This window comes from Falco biarmicus, chromosome 2 (genome assembly GCF_023638135.1).
Source record: "Falco biarmicus isolate bFalBia1 chromosome 2, bFalBia1.pri, whole genome shotgun sequence".
In the NCBI taxonomy this organism is placed as follows: Eukaryota; Metazoa; Chordata; class Aves; order Falconiformes; family Falconidae; genus Falco; species Falco biarmicus.
In genome coordinates this window covers 45,454,889-45,474,645 of record NC_079289.1, presented here as the reverse complement: position 1 = coordinate 45,474,645, position 19,757 = coordinate 45,454,889, and the positions used below count along the sequence as shown (strand labels likewise).

Genomic DNA, 19,757 nt, shown 5'->3' with positions numbered 1-19,757 from the left:
TTGGACAGACACACAAAATCAGGACTAGCAAGAGCATTTAGGAAGTACTAAAAAAACGTAACAACCAAAACCCACCAATAAACCAACAAAAACTTTTTAAGTCAAACTTTAGTTCATACTATTATTTTCTTATATTAATTTCAAAAGAAATAAGTATTTTAAAAACAGTTCTTTATGCCTCAAAAGAAGTCAGAGGCAAGATCTTCAAGCAGTTTCCTCTAGTTTAAGTCAATCATCAGATAAATTCTTTGGGAATACTTATTATTTTCTAAAGCAATACCAGCCACATTGAAAAGCATAAAATAAATTTCAAACAGAAGAGCAAAAAAGAGGAAAAGTCTTTTATCTCCTACTTCATGTTACAGCGTGTATACTCATGATATCTGGCACAAAGTATTTTAATAGGGTGGTTTTTTTCCTGCCACTTGCACCTAAGGCAGTGTGACTAAAGAACCACCCCAGCAAGTCCGCGTTACCACGTGCACATCAATTCCCATTACTTGGCAAGCGGTCGGACTGTACTAGTGGGACTACTTTTTATATTCAGAACAAAAAGCAGTGAACAGCGTCTTATAAAGGACTTAACGTACCCAATGCCAAAAGCATTGCCTACCGGTTCTCAGCAAAGTTGTTTGTCATAAAAGCTTGCTCCTGGCATTGACTCCCTCCATCTCAAATGAAACCATCAACACAGCACCCTGCTCCAGCCTAAACTCACTTGGGTGCTTCCTACTAGACCTCCACTCTGCCCATGCCCCTTGAAGGGACCAAATGTGGCAGATTTCTTCTAAGTACCCAGATGAGTAACCCACATGCAAGCCAGAAAAGGAGTCAATATTCCTAAAAGAGTCCAGAAGAAGGTTTTATCCCATTTGGGTATAGAAATCAAACGCTAGGAAGGGTATTTGAGCTTCAAGGTCACAAGGTTAAGTCACTAATTAATTACAAACCTCCCTTTGGGGATCCTGACCATCCCTGATACTGCACAGGACTTCAAGGACACAATTAAATGTGCTGTGGAACCTGTGTGCATCCAGACCAAAGCTACTGATTACCAGAGTAATTAAGGAAATTAGTAGTGAAACAAATGAGCTGTGCTTGGTAAAAGAGCAAAGGAGACTGTGTAGCTCTTTAAGGATATGTTACATTATCACCCTATTATTTTTTTCCAAATTGCAAAAGGAACATATACTGACACCAGAAATCCTGCAACTTAAGTAACCAGTTTTAATGTAGGTTACCTTTTCATTCAAAAGCTGTAACTTCAGTCTCCCTATTGAGGACAAAGCTAGATGTTATTAAACTCTCCTTTCGGGTTTAAGGTTTTCTAGGATTTAACAATAATATGAGAGAGTTAAATGATGGCACACTCAAGGGAAGGAAAATTTTGAAATTCAGGGAAAGAAGAAAGAAAATCCTCAACTTTTAATAAAACCAAAGGATGACGGGATGACAAACTGGGAGAACTGCATTTTATACAGTATTCCTATAACAACAGTCTGTTCTTTCAAGAGAGCAGATTTTGCATCTTAGCAATATAATTTTCAAGAGTCATTTAAAAACACAGCATCTGAAAATTACCTTTACCTCAAATAAAATACGGTCTTTTGCTTCCAAATTTGTATATTCAGTGATAATAATTTTGAGGAAACTAGCTAATGTAAAAGCACTGAATGTTTAAATATAAATATTTGTGTTCCCTAGGTTATAGGGAATACGGGTTATAAATTAAGCCCTTCATTCTTCAAGCTAGAAACTTGAAGCGTGCATGTCATACAGCAGAACTGTACTGCAACAGAGGCTGTAGGACAGGGGTCTAGCTTTCTGGTTATGTTTCAAGTGCCCATTTTAAGAGTCCAAAAGTTGTTCTCATTCTGGAGTTGTCACTGACACCTACAGGACTACACAGTCCAAATGTCTGGGTTTATGTAGACAGTTTACTGATGTTTCCTTCACCTAGAGTTGGGCCCATCCCAAACCTGCAATGTCTTATATATCCATCTACAACCTTCGTGCTGTAAGTCCTTTAAAACAAAAAAATCCTAGAACTGCAGCATTTAAATAAGGAGATCAGTCCACAAAAATTATTCTCAAGAAGTCAAGGAGCATGTGTCACCAAAGACACATTAAACTTCAGCATAGCCCCTCCAGAACACGGGAGTGCCACGCTGCAGTGGATGGCCATGTTTTTGTGGCCTATCTTGTGGTCTTTTCCACAAAAAAAACCCAACACCTGCCCTCCAAAACGGAGTGCAAAACATTTTTGACTGCCACAAAGTCTTCAGGCACATGACCTCAGGTAATTAGAACATTCTTGAACAACAAGAATCCAACTTCAGTACAAGGTTGTAAATGCTACTATTAGACTTGCAGACCTCTTAAAATTACATTAGAAGGTATTACCTGGAAGCATTTTGACTGAGTTATTTGCAGAGCCACTGTGGCAATCAACACTGATTTGATATAATGGATGGAGCTCTCCGACCAATCATGTGATCCACAGATTTTGACGACTACATGGTTTGTTGACATTAAAAGAAAAGCGTTGGTACTGCCAAGCTAGGTTTCATTAATATTGGCTTTTAAAGGACAACTAATAATTAAGTAATTAAGAGGTATTCTCAAGTAACAATTTAACACCGGTGGCTTGAAACTGAAATGTTTTCCAAGTTGCACAACAGCTTGAATTTGTTGATGTCACAAAAATAAGTGCTCCATTTTTAAACCTTTCATACAGCGACAGAGGACTTTTCTCAGCACAGACTGTCATCCAACTTACACCCACTGCAAGGCATCAAGCTCAGCTCTAACTATTATAGCCTACAGAGGAACTACGTATCATTAACAAAAATGGAAAGCCAAGGACTGGCTCAGAGTTCCCTGACTTTTAAGAACCCAAGTAAGATGAAGTGAATCCCACCCCGAGATATTACATCTTCAAACAATGTCTACGATTTGTGAGTCACTGTTTATTCATTAAAACTGGTTATACTGGGTGTGGTACTCTTATGTAACAGGCATAATTGATTTTGGACAATTTTTGAACCACTTAGGCCTTGTGAGCCACCAAATAATAAAGGAAATATCTTGCAAAAGCAATTTTTATCCATGTTTGAACAACATAACTCTTCAGGTTATGTCTCTCTTCTCTCCTTCATTCAGCTGAATGTATTCTGCTTCTTTCTCTGCTTTTTTGACAGAAAAAGAGCAGTGACATAATTAAAGGCTGTATCATGAAATCACATGTAATTGCTGCTATAAAAGAGTCTGATTTTATTTTCGTAAGACAGCGTCCCCTAATACTTTGGTAACTTGCAATTGCCAAGTTCAAGCAATTTACTTCAAACAGTATGCAAATCAAGTCTTTACTTAAATTTAGACATTTTAAAATTGCTTACACATACACAGAGGGCTGGTTTCATTTCGGGTTTACTGTGATTCCTGCAGGAGACAAATCAAGAAGAAATAACCAAAGATCAACCGTTCTGAAGATGGAATGACATCAAAATCATGATGGAATGAACAAACAGCACGTGGCACAGAAGAATATGCTAATTATATGCCTCAGTATCAAAATTAACACCGAGTACATGGCTTTGGCTTGTCCTACTAGAGGCCAAATATAGCTGATCAGAATAGGCCTTCCTTGCCTTAAAAGCTATTCAAAGTTGAAGGCTCTTCAGTATTAATAAAAAATACTAAAGGAGTTTATGTCAAGTTGCTTTCATAGTTTACACAAGTTTGAATGGCTTTAGCAATAACGCAGCTTTACTGCAGGACAGCAAATGTTTTCAAGTGGGTTGGTTTCCCATACATACCACTACATGCAACTCAAAGTGCAAGGGACTGGCACGTTTCTCCATTTAACTTTGTTGTGGTGGAAACACCAAAGCTAGACTCTCCCCATCTAATACAGGACTCGTACCACATACACAGGCATGCTGGCTAACCAATTCTCCGCTACAAGAGTATTAGCTGCTCAGAAGCAAGGAGGCAGCTCTGCATCATGCCCAGCCAGGGACCTGAACAATGCCTTGCTGCAGTGGAGCCAGGTACTCGGCGCCCAGCCAGCTCTACAGTTCACACTGGCCAGCCCCCCTCTCTCCACCTCACTCAGAGCTCCTCTACTACTGTCCCATGTGGACTGCACCATCTCCAACCACGCAAGGACGCTGTGCACCTATTTGAGAGAAATGCTAACTGCATCCACATGAAGCACACAGCTCCCTGATGTAGGGTCGTAGGTTAGGGATGGAAGATTCAAGAAAGGTACTGAACCACGCATAACAGCAACAGCCTTAATGCAGGCTCATGCAAGGATCTCATGGGGTAAGCCATTCATCAGATGGCAACCTCAAGGATACTACACCGCTTTATGAACTTCAGATCCCCAGCTCAGCCTGCTGCAGCAAGAAAAGCCAAGTTTATCATGCTGCAGAGAGGACTTGAGCAGTCCTGTGCTGTAGGGAACCGGGACACTATGAATCTGATGCTGAGGTACCACCCCACTACAGAATTTCAGCTATGCCTGCTGGTTTCTGTCACAGTGCCAGCCTCGGCAGATCACCTCACACACATATCACTGTCTGAATTACTACCTTGCTAGTGGCCTGTTCTTCCCCCTACCCATTACCAAAAATCTGGATCAGACCACATAGCAAATGGCCCCATCCTTACATAACCCCAGCATTACATATCTCCGTTTACAGCACTTGTTTGGCTCTAACCGCCCTCACCCAACACACCCTTCTAGAACGTACTGTTACTGTACGATGCACAGGGAGATATCAGGCTACACCCACAGCCAACAAGCAAGCATTCAAGCAGCTCCCAGCACCCTGGCACCTGTACGGGTTGGCAGGGCCTGGAAGTAGATTCACGACATGTTTCCATATGGTATTTTAAGCCCACTGCATTTTATATACAGTTGTCAGTAACATGCTTAACCTCAGTAACGTGCTTAATCTCATCTTGACTGATTTTATCTTTTAGGGTCTGTTGTGAAGGAAGACTAACACACAAACAAAAAAAGGTAGCACAAAAGCAGTAGGGATTTTTCCCTTTCCTGTGTTCCTGTAGGAACTGGTGGTTCTTCTAGACTGTGACAATGACAAGGCAGCTGCTCTGTGGGACACTTCAGATGCATTACCCAAAGTCCTGCCTCCCCCTTTCATGGCTATCTGTAGTCCTGTTTAAATCCAATGCAGGATATGAGCTTGTCCTTGAACGGCTTAAGCGGTAGCTGTCAAAAACACTGCCATTGTGCTTTGAGGTGAGGAGCTGTGGGTGCTCGGCCTTTGCAGACTCCCTGCCCAGTTCTCTCCCCCACACACTGGTTCTTCCTCTCTGGATTTCTTTTAAAAAAACAAACAACAAAAAACACAAACTTGCCACAGTTTGCTCTAGTAGTCAATTGATTTATCCAAATCCCTCCCAAAGGGCAGATGGTAGGAACCACATTCAGAGGGTTGCTGCACACAATCCTCAACACACAAGCGACAAGAACCAGCTGGTCAGGCAGAAAGCCTCTGGCACTGCAGCACACAGCCCGACCACAGTGATTACCAGATTTCTCAAGGTCAAGCAGCAGAAAAAGAGTGTCTTATTTTTGAGGCAAGCAAGATCTGTCTCCCTGAATTTTGGGCCCCAGGAAGATGAACAGAAAGATCGGGCATTCATATCTTCCACTCATGGGAGAACACTGCTGGCATTCCACCTCTGGCAGCAGAGACAACGCCAGGTCCAAAACGGCCAAAGTCAGAGGGAACCATGTTGCTGTCTCCCCTTCTGATCACAACTGACATGGTCCAAACAACTCCTGAGGCATCAACAAGTGCTCAAGCAGCTGGTACCCACACAGGCTTTCCCAGTCAGCTGTCCGACAATGGGCTTACAACACTGCCCAGCCCAACAGCTTCACAGGAGTCAAGAGCAAGGCCTGGATTTCTACAGAAGGAAGCTCCTCATTTCAAGTCCTCACACCTCATTGCTAAAATCCATGACATGCACAACTTCACTGAGGAAAAGAGCTGGGGTGGCTGGAAATAACAAGAAAAATATCTACCAAAAAAAGATCTGCTGTATAATCTTAACTGTACAGCAAAAGTAAGAAGGCTGGAGCAGATACATATTTTTGCCACTGATCACTTATGCTGGACAATGTGAATGCTCCCCCTTCTACCCATAACAACATCCATAACACTAATGTTTTTCAGTTGGAATAACTCCTGCTCTATTGCTTAATGCAAAGCCATACTCTCCCGTTTACCATATACCCCAAATCCCTGGGCATCATCTTATTCCAGAGGATGTGGAAATTTTTCAGCCTTCAGCCAAAACTGCTTTTGATAACAAACCAGAACAGACATTTATAAAGGGAAATGGTTGATTACTGAAAAAGTCTTACTGTTATTTTCTATCATCAACATAATGATGGGGTCTTATTGTGGTATGCCTTCTGGACAGACAAGCCAAGACTCCTGAAATAACATAAATTTTTACAAAAGATTAAGAAAAACAATGAAGAAAGGGCAAGCTAGAAGGGGCACTATTACTGGTGTGGTAGGTGCAAGAAGCGTAAGTCTCTGCTCATCAGCTGCTTACGCTTTGTGGTTTTTTCAGCTCTTCTGTTAAACTGCATATAGAAACAAGAAGGATGGAAGTGAAGTTTTACTTCCAATATTTAAGGAACTCCCTGACCTAGGGGAAAAACACTGCAGAAAGAGCAAGGATAAACACTTGGGAATAATCAATCCAGTCAAACTCCCCTCCCCCCCCCAACAATATCAACCCCCAAAACAGCAAGATGAATAAGCTTACTGTTATTTATACCGATGACTGTACTGACAGGAGTCAAAGTAGGAAAACCAACATATATTATTACTAAGTGTGATAAAAAAGCCGCACGGTATATGCGGAGACGGGCAGCATAAACTAGATGGAGGTAGGTGTTCCAGTAGGATGTAAAACTTGGAAATGCAAAGTGAAATCTGAATTACTAGGAATCTCTGAAAAAACCCGAATCATCGTGATTTTATTGTAATTATATAGGTACACCTGATTTATCTGGAAACTATTAATTCTGCAAACAATTTAAATGCATGCAAGTTCTAAAGCTGCCATCCTAAGTGATGCATGCTGATTTCAACTTTAACCATGCATTTACTTTGTCACATGTACTTGCAACTAACTTCAGTTAAATAGAAGTGGATATTTATGCACCATCCCAAGACAACAGAAGAGTAACATTACAATTTAAAATTTGCCAGCTGAACTCCATACTAGTTCAGTGGTTGGTGGTAAAAGAAGGGTAGCATTAGGCCCCTTAACCATAAACGTTCGGAATTAAGCAGAGGATAAAGCAGTAATGAGAAAAACGTCCAAACATTCAGTTCACCCCTAAAACTGCCAGAAAACAACCACTTAATTCTATAAATATTAAAAAAAAAAAAAAAAAAAGTTTACTGAAGGTTGTCTTTCCCAAGTAATTCACAGTATGATGGTGGTATACTAGATGTGCCATAGAAAAAAACCATACCCAGGGAAAAAGAATTATGAAGCAATGATTTCTAGAAAAACAATTGACTGAGGTAAGAGAAGAAGTGGCAAGCAGAGATTCTAGTTTTTCTGGAATTATCATGTTTCATAACATACGTGCTCTCATGCTAGCCTGATTTTGAACTTGCCCATTGTGAAAGTTAGTCACCCTGTATACCTTAATCTTTTTTCTGAAACATCTCTCTCTTCAGCACTGCATTGGTTATTACCTGCCCTCCAGTTGTTAATGCCTTTCCAAGCTGGGGAATAAATGATCAAGAGATGAATTAATCTATGCATAGCTGTGTCTTCAGCTGGACTGCTCCCTAGCGTCCACCTGGAGCATACAAAAAGCTTGCCCTGGACAGAAAAATCAGTATGTCTTCAACATCTCCCTTAGGAAGCTGAAATAAAAAGACTAGAAGAATACTGGCAACAACACAGTTTAGAAAAGAGGACTTGTGAGAAGGCTTAGACACACCACATACAGAAGAAGGTTTGGTAGAGCTGCCTGAGCAGTCCAGTCACAGAAGAAAACCATGGTCTTCCTGCTGCACCAGAGCCTCCCTTCCCACTCTCCTCCTCACACCCATGTGAAGGGTCTGCATTTAGAAAGTGTCCTGCAATCATCCAGACTACTTTGTGCTTTAATATAGTACTAAAAATGAGAAAAGGGGAGGAAAAAAATATCCCCACGTAACTCCCTTCATGCATCCCACTGCCTCTCCCCTGACCCAAAACAACCATGGCAATCAAGCCAGGGGTTCCAAGCACCAGAGAAGGGCATCACAGGGCTGGACCCACAACATCCTGGAGATGAGAGAGGAATAACACTTGGACTTTGTGCAGATTCTTGAGAGGCTTAACATACCCAAAGATCCAGTGATTCAGCGCCCTGACAGCCAGGTGGTATGTGACCGAATGGGGTGGACAGCCACACGCCCTCACAAAGAACTTCAAGTTCAGACAGTAATAATAATAATAGAAAAAAACCACCCTGAAAACCTCTATGCAAAATCTGTCTATACCATTGCTTTTGCTAAAAGAGGAAAAAAAAGTTTATGACAACTGCAGCACTTCTGTTTCATGGGAACGAGAAAAAAAATGGTTTTACAAGCTTCAATTAAAGTAAGAGACATTACTTGAAATATTAACAGATAAAATGTTAGTGACACTAAAATCAGATTTGTCTAAGTAAGACAAAGGAAGGATTAAAGCAAACATAAACGTGGACATTTCTGCTGTAAAGGTACCAAAATCACACTTGTCTAATGTTTTAATGTATTATTTTATATTTAGTATTCCAAGTAATGCCTCCACTACACTATAATTGAATCTTTGAATATTTTGTTTATGCTCATTTAGAATAAAAGATAAATGTAAGCTATAAAAAGCCTCCTTATGTTTGTATTTCTTAAGTCTATAACTTAGTTTTACTTTTATTGTAATTCCAGGTCAGAGTATACACTGCTGATTTTAACACAGGCTGTCAGTTCACTAGCATTTATTTTTACAGGAAGGTCATATCTTAAAGAAAATCATATCTTTGCTTATGCTGATTAAGAAAAATATGCTAAAACTCCACTGCTATTTGCAAGCAGGTCCCTGTTGGGATTATTTATGTTAGTGGCAGAGAGATAGAGATACCTAACAAAACAGCCAAAACCAGAGCACACTTCTGCCCTACATTACAGTTATCTGTTACAAATCAACTTCCTTGCTCCTGGCTGCACCTAATACTTTGGTATTTTAAATATAAAATATCAAAATATTTTAAATATGCCCCCTTCTCTGGAGGGCAGCACTGGTGCTGCAAGCTAACTGGGGATCTAACCACAAGGTCTTGAAACTGCATTTGGCAGAAGGAGGAAAAAGGCATCAGATAAAAGAATATGCACACAAGAAGGAAATGCTTTAGATACAATTGCTCTTGTGTGTTTAGCAAGATTATTCACGCATGGAAGTAATTTCTTGTTATTACTGGAGATTTGTCAATCTTTACAAATTTTTCAACCTTTACTGGAAGCAGTACTTTGAGCAGCATACGCATTGAGATACGATTTGAGTCAGCTTCAGCCAAAAACTTTCACCAACATCCCCCTTTCTCACACACACACACACGTGTGTGCGCACAGGGTTTGGGGAACCAACAGCCTTCTCACCGGGTCTCCCCTCTTGTCCCCAGATGCCCTGATATTTATATTTCCATCTACACCCACAGGTTTCCAACCCATTTCAGCAGGCTTACTTAGCTCGTTAACACGGCAACAAAGGGACAGCAAGCAAAGAAATTGTGTGGAAACGACCATAAAGGCAATAAGTGTCATGTACGGAGTCTGGAAAAAAGAGTCACGACACCACTTCCCAGTAAACTATGGCACTTGGCATTAATTTCAATGCTTAAATGATGTCATTGAGAAGTTTCAGTATTATCTAGCAACAGTTACATGGAAATAATCCATTAGGTAGAAGTCAACTGAAATGAATTCTGACTTCAGCTGTAGAAATATTATGCTCTTCTCTGGAATTACAATAATTCAGAGGGAAGATTAACTTACAAGAACTCTACTGATTTGCCCTGTTCAAATCAAAATAAAAGCAAGACTGTAATGTTCTTTACTACAGTTTAGTGGTTGGAAGTTTTCAAAACTACATTTAAGTTTCAAGATCTGAGAGCGAGTAAGCAGTAGGAGAAGCTATACAGAACTGCAACGTCAAGAAAAAAAAGGTATTTCATGGGTTTTCTTTGGGTTTTTTTTTTACTTTTAAAAATCTGAAGTTTAAAGAAATATAACACGCATGCAAATAATTATATTGGAGTATTCAAAATACACTGTACGTGTACCAAGTCACTAAGCTGGGAGCAAGGCTTCTGAAGGCTCCATTTCCCAAGTCTCATAGTGATATAACGCGTTAATGAGCTCCTATATTACAGCGTCGGACATCGCCACTGCTTCGCAGCACCACCTAATGAGAGACGCCAGGTACGACATATGACCAGAGGCTCTATGCTTATATGTAGTCCCTCTCCTTGGCAAGAGATGAGAGAAATTGCCTCTGGCAAAGAAATTAAATAATTGCAGACGAGGAAGGATGGCTATGGAGGAAACTGAAGTCCAAGGGACCCACAAAAGGATGGCGTGTATTTGGAAAGACAACAGGAGCACAACTAGAGGAGGCAGAATACCAGTCTGGGCAAAGGAACAAGGAAATTTACGCTCAGTAAGTTTTGCTGACCAACTCTTGTCTCCGATTAGGTTTTTTGAGGAATTTTAAAATGTGAACGCTGCCCTTGTAAAGGATTTAAATATAGAGGAATATTTGATGAACACATAACAAGCTACTGAAGTGTCTTCATACCTGGAGAACACACTCCACGTGTGTTCTCTGACACGAACACACTCTTGTGCTTGATCACAGAGCTTTCAGCTTTTCAGGGGATCCTATTCCAGCTACGCCTCCTTCAAGATCCTTCTGTCATCTCACAGCAGACATGGGTCCACCCTGAACAGTAGCCTACGCTACTCACCCATTATTTGTGATTACATATGTATTTTCCCCCAAGACGTAACTCCTTCACTGTTCGAGATGTATTTGCCTTTACAAAAATAAAAGTCATTGCTAGCAGAAATCGGGGATCGGGCTACCACTGACCTCAAAATCAGGACTTCACCCTACTTAAAGATTAAAGATGATATGAAAAGGCCCTGTCAGCTGTCTTTCCTATCTGAACATTTTGGTCTAGTCATCTGAGTATTTATTAAGCCAAATACACCACTAGCAAGCTCTTACCCTCCATAAAACTCTTCCACTGGTTTGCAAAACCACAGAGAGAAGAAGCGTTAGCAGCTGTTAAAGTCATAGGTGGCCCTGCACAGGGATAACTGCAACGCTTCAAAGAACTGAAGCAAAGAGCACAGAGGACAGATTGTGGTACAGAAGGGAAGTCACCAGCGACAACTGTTGCTCTTCCAAACCCTTCCAACACCTCCGCCTTCCTATCTTTCCTCTTGGACATCACTGCTTGCCACTCCACTTCTGATCAAGGCTAAGCACCAACGCAACCCAAGTGTTACTCAACCACCTCCAGCATGACACTTCCTCTGGCCATTTTATCGCTCCTCAGCAAATGCATCTTTATTTATTTAAATATTTAAGGAGCCAAACTGGTTTGACAGAGTGCTTGCCTCCTCACCTGGGCATGTTTAGAGGAGCCCAAGATAAGACTGACTGTCGTAGCAGCTCCCCAGGGTTGCTATGCACACTGCCCAGAGGTAGGATTTAATTACTAGTCAAAAGCAGCCAATCTTCCCCTTATTACAGAAGACAATTATAATTTGCTTATATTTATTATGACATCCTTGCAAAAATGTTCATGACTCTTTGTAAACAATTCCACACTCTGCCAAGGAGAGGCAGAAATTTACCCCTTAGTTTCCATATTCAACCCATTAAACATTTAAAATGCGATTCCTCAATATTTTTTTTAAAATCATTATAAAATTCCATGTTGCTGAAAAAAAAAATCTCTTTTCCTCTGGAGAAAAAAAAAAAAAAGATAATGGCATATTAAATAATTAATCTGCACATGGCTTGTGCATCCTTTCGCAAAGGGAGACACTGACCTTAAGGCCCACACGGAAACACCAGGGAGTTTCCAACTTGTAGTGGGCTGGTTCACATATATTCACATAATCTCCCGTAATGCCACACAATTAAAAAAGCCACACAAAACACACTCAACAAAAGCACTGAGATGCAAGTAGGCAAACTGTACCAGAACATGTGCTATCCAGAGCTATAAAAACAGTCTTGGAAGACTACTCTATTCCATTCACGTAGTAGGATTATGCTTGTACCTTGCAGTCACAGAGAAGATGCACTTTTGGGATTATAACCAGATGCATGTAGCTTGGGCATTTTTTGTCTCTAGCTTAACTTTTTGTCTTTAAAAATAACAGTGCATTAAATGGAGAAATATTATCAGTAACCCATGCAGTTTTTCATAGACAGAGAATATCTAGGTCCTGGAAGACATGAGATTTTATTCTGTCATAGGCAAGATGCCTTAAGCATTTTTGGGTTTGAGCCACAATGTTTTCTATGACCAGCTGCCTTCCATGGCATGCAGACTTCAAGAATGCCTGAAGTTTTGCCTAGCAACTGAGACAAAGCATAGACTGCCCCCAATTTAAATATTTTTCTCCACACATATTGCATGAAGTTATGCCAATTTCTGCTGCTTGATCGGGTACACAGTTACCATTTGTACATGAAAATTTTTACCATTTTATTTACAGCTCAGGGGAGCAGTTGAAGACACTGTTCCTACCATAACAAAAACAAAACTGTGAAGTGCTTTTAACATTAGGTCACTGCTTTATCAAAGCAGAATAATGTCTTTGGGTTGTGGGTTTTTTTTATTTGAAATTCCAGAGAGGATGGAATGGTACTTTGTATCATCGATGTTTATTTCCGATGCAAGATTTAATTTCGTTTGGGGGCATCACAAGATTATGTGTTTTATTGGACACGGGTCTTCTTAAATATTTTCCGTTAGAACAAAAAGTTTGATGTAGCTTCGGCTTGAAGCATTCAAGCACCACTTGTACGACATTTATAGACTAACAAAGGAATTATCCCATTAAGCTAAGCTAGTTGTCTTGCATCCTTGGTCTGACAGTGGCCTGTACCAGGTGTCAGCACATTCGCAGGGTAGCTAGGGAAGACACCAGTATTGTCATATTTACAGTAGAGGAGTTCTACCGTTCTTTATAATTAAATTTATAATTAAATGGTAAAAAACACAGTTAGGGAGAGTAACATCTTTTCACGGACAGTTCTCTTAAATCAAAAATTGTTACAGAAAGGAGAAATTTTTGTTTGTAATATACAATAAGATGTGTATCCAGAAAAAGCTGGACACAAGCCTGACTTGTGTTAAATGCAAAGCCTTAAATCTATAGAACGCCTTTTTAACTAAATCACATAACCAGGAATATGTGACTGAAAATTCATACATCTTATGCTGGCCAATGTTCTCTAAGACTGGTGCCCCAGTTCGAGAGCCTGCATTGACACCAGGTGTGAACTCGCACAGAATCTGGGTGTCACTACAAAACTGATCTCGCATTATCTCCTGACACATTCTGACCTCTGCTGTTATAAAGTGGAATTTATTTTTACAGTCTTTTTTTTCTTCATTTTTTCCCCTTAGAATACTGCATTCAGCCAAGTAAGAATTTTCAGTATCTGCAATTATCCAGGGTAAAGAAATTGTGAGAAAGTCACTTTTCTTTTACACCATGAAGCACAAAAATAACGTGCCCAAGCTTTTCTTCCCCCCTCATGTTCCCATCATCCTGTTCATTATAAGCTGCATATTTGACTATTACATAAATACACATACCCTGTTCTTTAGCATCTGGGCTCTACATATGCTACCAAACTGTCCCAACATCATCTGAGAATGCACTGTTTTAGGCTTTTCATACAGCAAAACCACCAAGCACAGCAATATACAGACTATCGCAAATCTGAAGCTAGTCCAACAACTGGTTTTAAGCAGTACTTTATTTTTTTATGATTATTTTTTTCTTACAGTTTAAGTTGCATTTTCACTGCAAAAACATTCTACAGTAGACTAGCAAGATGTCTTAATTACAGGCAAGTCTAGGACTCTATACTGAGTTTTGACAGTACTGGTCAGTAAAGAAATCATATTATAAATATCCTGTATATTAACATCCATGAAACTGTTAGTCTGAATGAATCATGACTATCTTGGTTGGCAAGATTTTGAAGGCAGCACAACAGCACTTTTTAAGCTAGGGAAATTTCTTTTTTCAGAGGGGAAAAGAAGAAATGGGGGTGTCCATCATGATGCTCTACTTCTAAACTTCTCTTTTCCTCCTGGATAATGTCTCCTCTCAGACCTTGATCTTGAAGATTAAGCCATGGACCTTTACTGTACTAATCACAAATGCTCAAAGAACATTTGCTCTTCCTTTCCCATCGTAACGCCTGACACACATCAAAACAAAACTGCACCTACAGCTTGCATTATTTCTGCCAGACTTGCTGATTTCCCATGGCTCGGGAGATGATAAAATATTTGATCAAATATTTATAAACAGTACAAATTTAAGACTGTATCTCCCAGTCAGATAACACTTTTGCCCAAGGAAGAGAAAGACAGCGGCACAGCGCCCAAGTCTTTTAGCGCCAAATGCTCTTTTTATCCTCATGTTTAACTAGGAAAGAGACCCTCATCTCAAATCAGCAAGTTCATCCTTACGCCAAGAACCTCTCTCTTTTAGAACTACAAGTAAGAAATAGTCTTGTTCAGTTCTTTGGCAAGATTTCCTTCTTTAAAAAAAAGTCTTTACTCACAACTGTGTAATTTCCCAGCAATACTAGAATTAATGTGTTTTTTATTGTTCTGTGTGTAACAACTTTATTTTCATCTGCATACATATAGTTAAGTTATTTACTTGGTTTTAATCACTAAAGATTTTGCTTCTGCTGGGACAAACATATGGAAGTTTGCCATAACATCTTTACTGGAGTAAAGGCAGGAAATGCAACAGCCTAATATGAATAAACCACTGAATCTTAAAGGATCCTCAACTGTAACTACAAAACACTCATTAAAACTCAATATGGCACCCTACTCCATTGCATAGATGTCCAGGTGACAGTCTGTTAGTTTACACACACACACACACGCGCACGCGCGCACCATTCCTCACATGTTTTCTTTTGCCTGTGGTTGCAGCCACCAGCTAGTGGAAACTAAAGCAGAGCGGTCCCCCAGAACGTTACTGCAACTCCAGCAAGGAATACCGAGACTGTCAGCAAGAATGCCAAGAGATGGGTTATACAAACTACCATGAGTACCATGTAGGTTTTAACATTACAGTTGATATTTTAAAATATGGAACCACTTTAAATACAGCATGTCAAGACAGCCTAGTTTTCCACTCAGATGCTGTATTAATAAAGACAATGGCTTTGTACAATATAAGGAAGAAGCCTCAGTTCTGTTGTCTGTGTATAGAGACTACCCAACAGTACCTTGCAAGCGGGCTCAAAACTTTATTTATTGTTGTAAAGGCTATTAAGGAATCTCCTAAGTGTTCAATCAATAAAGTACTGTGTTTAGTTTAATTTTGCATTCTATCAAAAACGTGATGAGAAACTGAATATTCTTAAATTCTTGAAACAGGGAAAATGAACACAAAATTAGGATATTCCCGTACACCTCAAAATCTCTTTTTTTTTTTCCTACAACAGACTTGACCTCAGTTTGTAGTTAGTCACCCCCACACCCTTTTATGCAGTGCTACTGCCCTAAGTGGTTATTTACCGGATTGTATTGGTGCAGTAGCTGTCCTGCTTAGTTTGGTACGTGCTATTGCATGTATCACGCTTCAAGGCAAGACAGAAAAGAGGCTTAAGAGTATGGGGACTGGTTATTATAAAGAAGAGATGAGACTGAGGGGGAAAACTAGCAAGTTTATCAGAGAAAAAGTTGTACTAATTGGTTTAATTTGCAACAAAGAAGATTGTCACATATTAGAGAAGAAAAATTAACCGTAAGAGTTATGTACCATAGACCAGTTTGCCAGTTTTAAAGAGGTTAAAAAAAATAAATAATACCTATGCCAGCAGTGGTCTAGGTATAAGAATATCCAGTCTTACAAGGGAGTAGTCATGAACTACGTGACCTCTGAGCTCCTTCCAGCCATGTATGCTATTTCCACATGAAAGAGCTTATTACTCATTCAGTCTCATCATCTGAATACCAAACCAAGAGAAAATTCTTTGTTAAGCATGTATGCATCTGCAGGATTTAGGGCATATAACAAAACAAAGTAGTTTCAGGGGGAGTTTTGGAAATTAGGTACTTCACAGCAACTGCTCAAAACACAGGGTAACCTAGACACAAAAAAATGTCTACACATAAATCAATTTATTTTAGGATGTATACTCTAAGTGTCAAGTCAGAAATTCAAACCGATGCCTACTATGGCCTGACATTCTTAAGATAATAAAAAAGAAAACCTGTATACCCATGGTGGGGGACAGACACAAATACTATCAAGTAACTATAATTGCCAGCTCTGGAGACACACATTTTAAGTGGTACTTACACTATCATACATAACCCAAACACCAGATTCTCTAACTCTAATGTTATGGTAAAAGTTGCATAGGGAACTACAATTTCTTAGAATTTAAAGGCTAAAGTACTGGTCGCATCCAATTTAGGCTCTCTAATGAATTCCATTCCCAAAATAAATTCCTCTATGACCTGTTAGTTCTTGTCACTTGCTGGGGATGGGGAAGAAGGAAGCTCTTGGTGGTCCAACTGTGCTACTCTACTGCCTTGCTTCCCTGGAACCACTAGAGATGCCTGCAGAGAGATGGGAGGGCACAAGGTGGTAGTTCTGCTGAGGATGCTTGAGTACCACCAGTACTTTCTACATCTACACAGAGATTACAGGGATGGTGTCAGACAACAACCACCAAAAATTCAGATTTCCCTTTCCTTGACGCAGGATTGTCTTTATCTAGTAAAAAGAAGTGACCTACAAGATCTGAAGGACAAAGGGCTCCTCCTGGGCACCTCCAGTGACAGTTATGTAGAAATGAGGCAGGTACCAGTGGAGAGAAGAGCTATAGCTACTGCAGTGTTTTATTTGAAGAATCTCCAGAAACCACATGAGAAAAATAACAGAAACATATTTTTTGGAAGGGAACATTCAAATTAAGAGCAGGTCTGGACTTCACTATATAGCTTTTCATCACAGGCGCTACATGAATCCACCTGCTCAAGCTGTCATTTCAGACACACACACACAAAAAAAAACAAACCCACAAACCCAAAACCAACAGAAAACCACCAAGTTCTTGCCACCCTATGGAAGAAGATGAAAAACCCCACACAGCCTTGCTGCCACAGTAAGGAATGGAGAAAACACAGTATAAAAATGGAGAACCCTGGAAAATGTGCTGTTTGTGTTTGCGTTTGAGCAACAGGGGGGTGGAAAGATGAGAACAGCCACTTTTGTTGCCTACCCCATCCCCTCCACCATGCACTGATAGTGTCCAGCACACCCCTCGCATAACCCTGCATCAGGCTGGCGGTGGGGACATGACTTCTGCTACACATTGGTCTCCTGCCTTTGCCTATACCCAGCACCATAGAAGGTATATATGGAAGGCACAAGTCTGGATAAATCTATTTCCACTACTGCTTCCAGCAGCCCTGTGCAACATTACCACTCAATTCAGTGAGGTTTCACGGAAACCCAACAAGCTGAGACAACCACAAGGCCTGATGACCAAACATTTTGCGGTGATGGCAGCTGACACAAGAACCTCAAAAAATCCGAAATATGAAAGTCAAAAGCTGGTAGATGAGAAGTAGCCCTCCAAGGTTTTGTTTGGACAGAGATCTGTAGTAGTCAAGGCTACATACACTTTGACATGTGCCAAATTAACACCAATATGTGTCTCTGTCAAACAATATGCCTATGAGAAGTGACCATCAGTCTTTGTATTAGATCTATCAATAGGGATCAAAGGACAGATCTGGGGTCAATAAACTGAATGGCCCATCTTTCATTTAGTGGCTTTGAAGAAGCAATTTAAAATTAAATAATGTCCAACAAAAACAACAAAAAGCTAGTTAATATTCTTGCCTACATGCAGGAGTAAGTCCACAATATAATTACCCAAAACACTTTTTTGTTTGTTTGTTTTGGTAAAAAAGAATTCTGAGAAATATATTCAATATTATTTGAAGACAGCTTCTTCTGGAATGAAGGACTTCCCTTATAAACACTGTAAAGGCAATTTGAGAATCCCTGCAAAATATCTGCTGAATCCTTGGGAAGTCACAATTTACTGCAGTGGAAGACGTTTTCATCAAAGCTGAAAACTTTCTAAGAAGTGAAACCAGATTAAGTAGTAAACACTTTTCTGCCTAAAGGAAGTTTTTGTGAGCAAATTTGTGATACCAACATTTCTGCTAAAAATAAAAAAAAATGTACACGTGAAAAGCACTGCGGCAGAAAACTCCTTGTAGCTCTTTACTATAAAGTAATTTTGCAAAGATTTTTGTGCTACTCAAAAATGTATAGCAGTGTTCAGATTAACCGAAAATAACTGACATAAAACAATAACTCAGTTCCTTTCTGTGTCTTGATCCTATTTTTCACATAAATGAAACATTTATGAAATTCATAGCATCTGAACACCAAATACACATTTTTTCCATATGACATAGTGAAGGCTATTTTAAGATGCTGGAATGTCATTAATTTGTGCCCCTTAGCTCAGCAATTTGTAAATGATTAGCTCTAGGACACCAAAACAAAGTAAAGCCTGTCTAAGCCCATTTTATCCAACTACTAGTATTTAAAGATCTAATGCCAAAGCCCAGCATATACACTGTTTATCATAAAACTGAAAAGGAAGCCTGATGTATGATGCATACCTACAGGACAATAAGAACAACTTTTTTTTTTTACTGTTTTTTTTTTTTCTAAGCCTAAAGCTTGACCCTTTCAGTTTGCCAAGATTTCAAGCTATTACCTACATTTCTGATGTTAACAGAGCCCCTGAGGAGCAAGCTTTGCTTGAGATGTTTCTGTCAAACCTTTTTCCTACAGTGTCTCTAGGAGGGGTGGGAAAGAAGAATACAATGAAGCAAAATATTATTAAAAATTGTTTCTGGTTACAAGGGATATCTGTATTTAATGGCAGCCTCACACCCTGAAGAAAGACTTGTGCTATCAGGTTCCCATTCCTGTTGAGCTTTACAGGAAACAACAAGTCCTTGGCCACTGTGCTGCACAAAGGGTTACAGGCCTGTGGCAGCTCTGGTCTCTGGAAAAGCCTTAAACTCTCACAAGGGTCCCAAACAAAGCTAAAAATGAAATTATATGGTGAAAAGTGGGGAGCTCCAGAAAGTTTATGACAGTTTGACTCTAGGAGAAAAGCTCTGCCAACAGCAGACGGCTCTGAATGGGGTAGCAGGCACTACTTGGTGTTTGTTTTTTAAAATCGATGAAACAGAACACACCTACCACTTCTCTTTTCATTCTGAGCAATTCATTCAGAGTCAAAGCTTTGGTCTGAAGCTTAAGGTCTTTCATTTTATTTAGGTCTGGGCTAGCCATAAAGGAGCAGTGAGAGAGGTTTAAGACTGG

At 39.8% G+C, this 19,757-nt stretch overlaps 1 protein-coding gene across 8 annotated transcripts in view; it reads right to left on the bottom strand.

The window, feature by feature from the left end:
- The window catches only part of LMO7 (LIM domain 7), a 131,041-nt gene that overhangs the window by 97,099 nt on the left and 14,185 nt on the right, over positions 1-19,757 (bottom strand). The window lies entirely within an intron of this gene.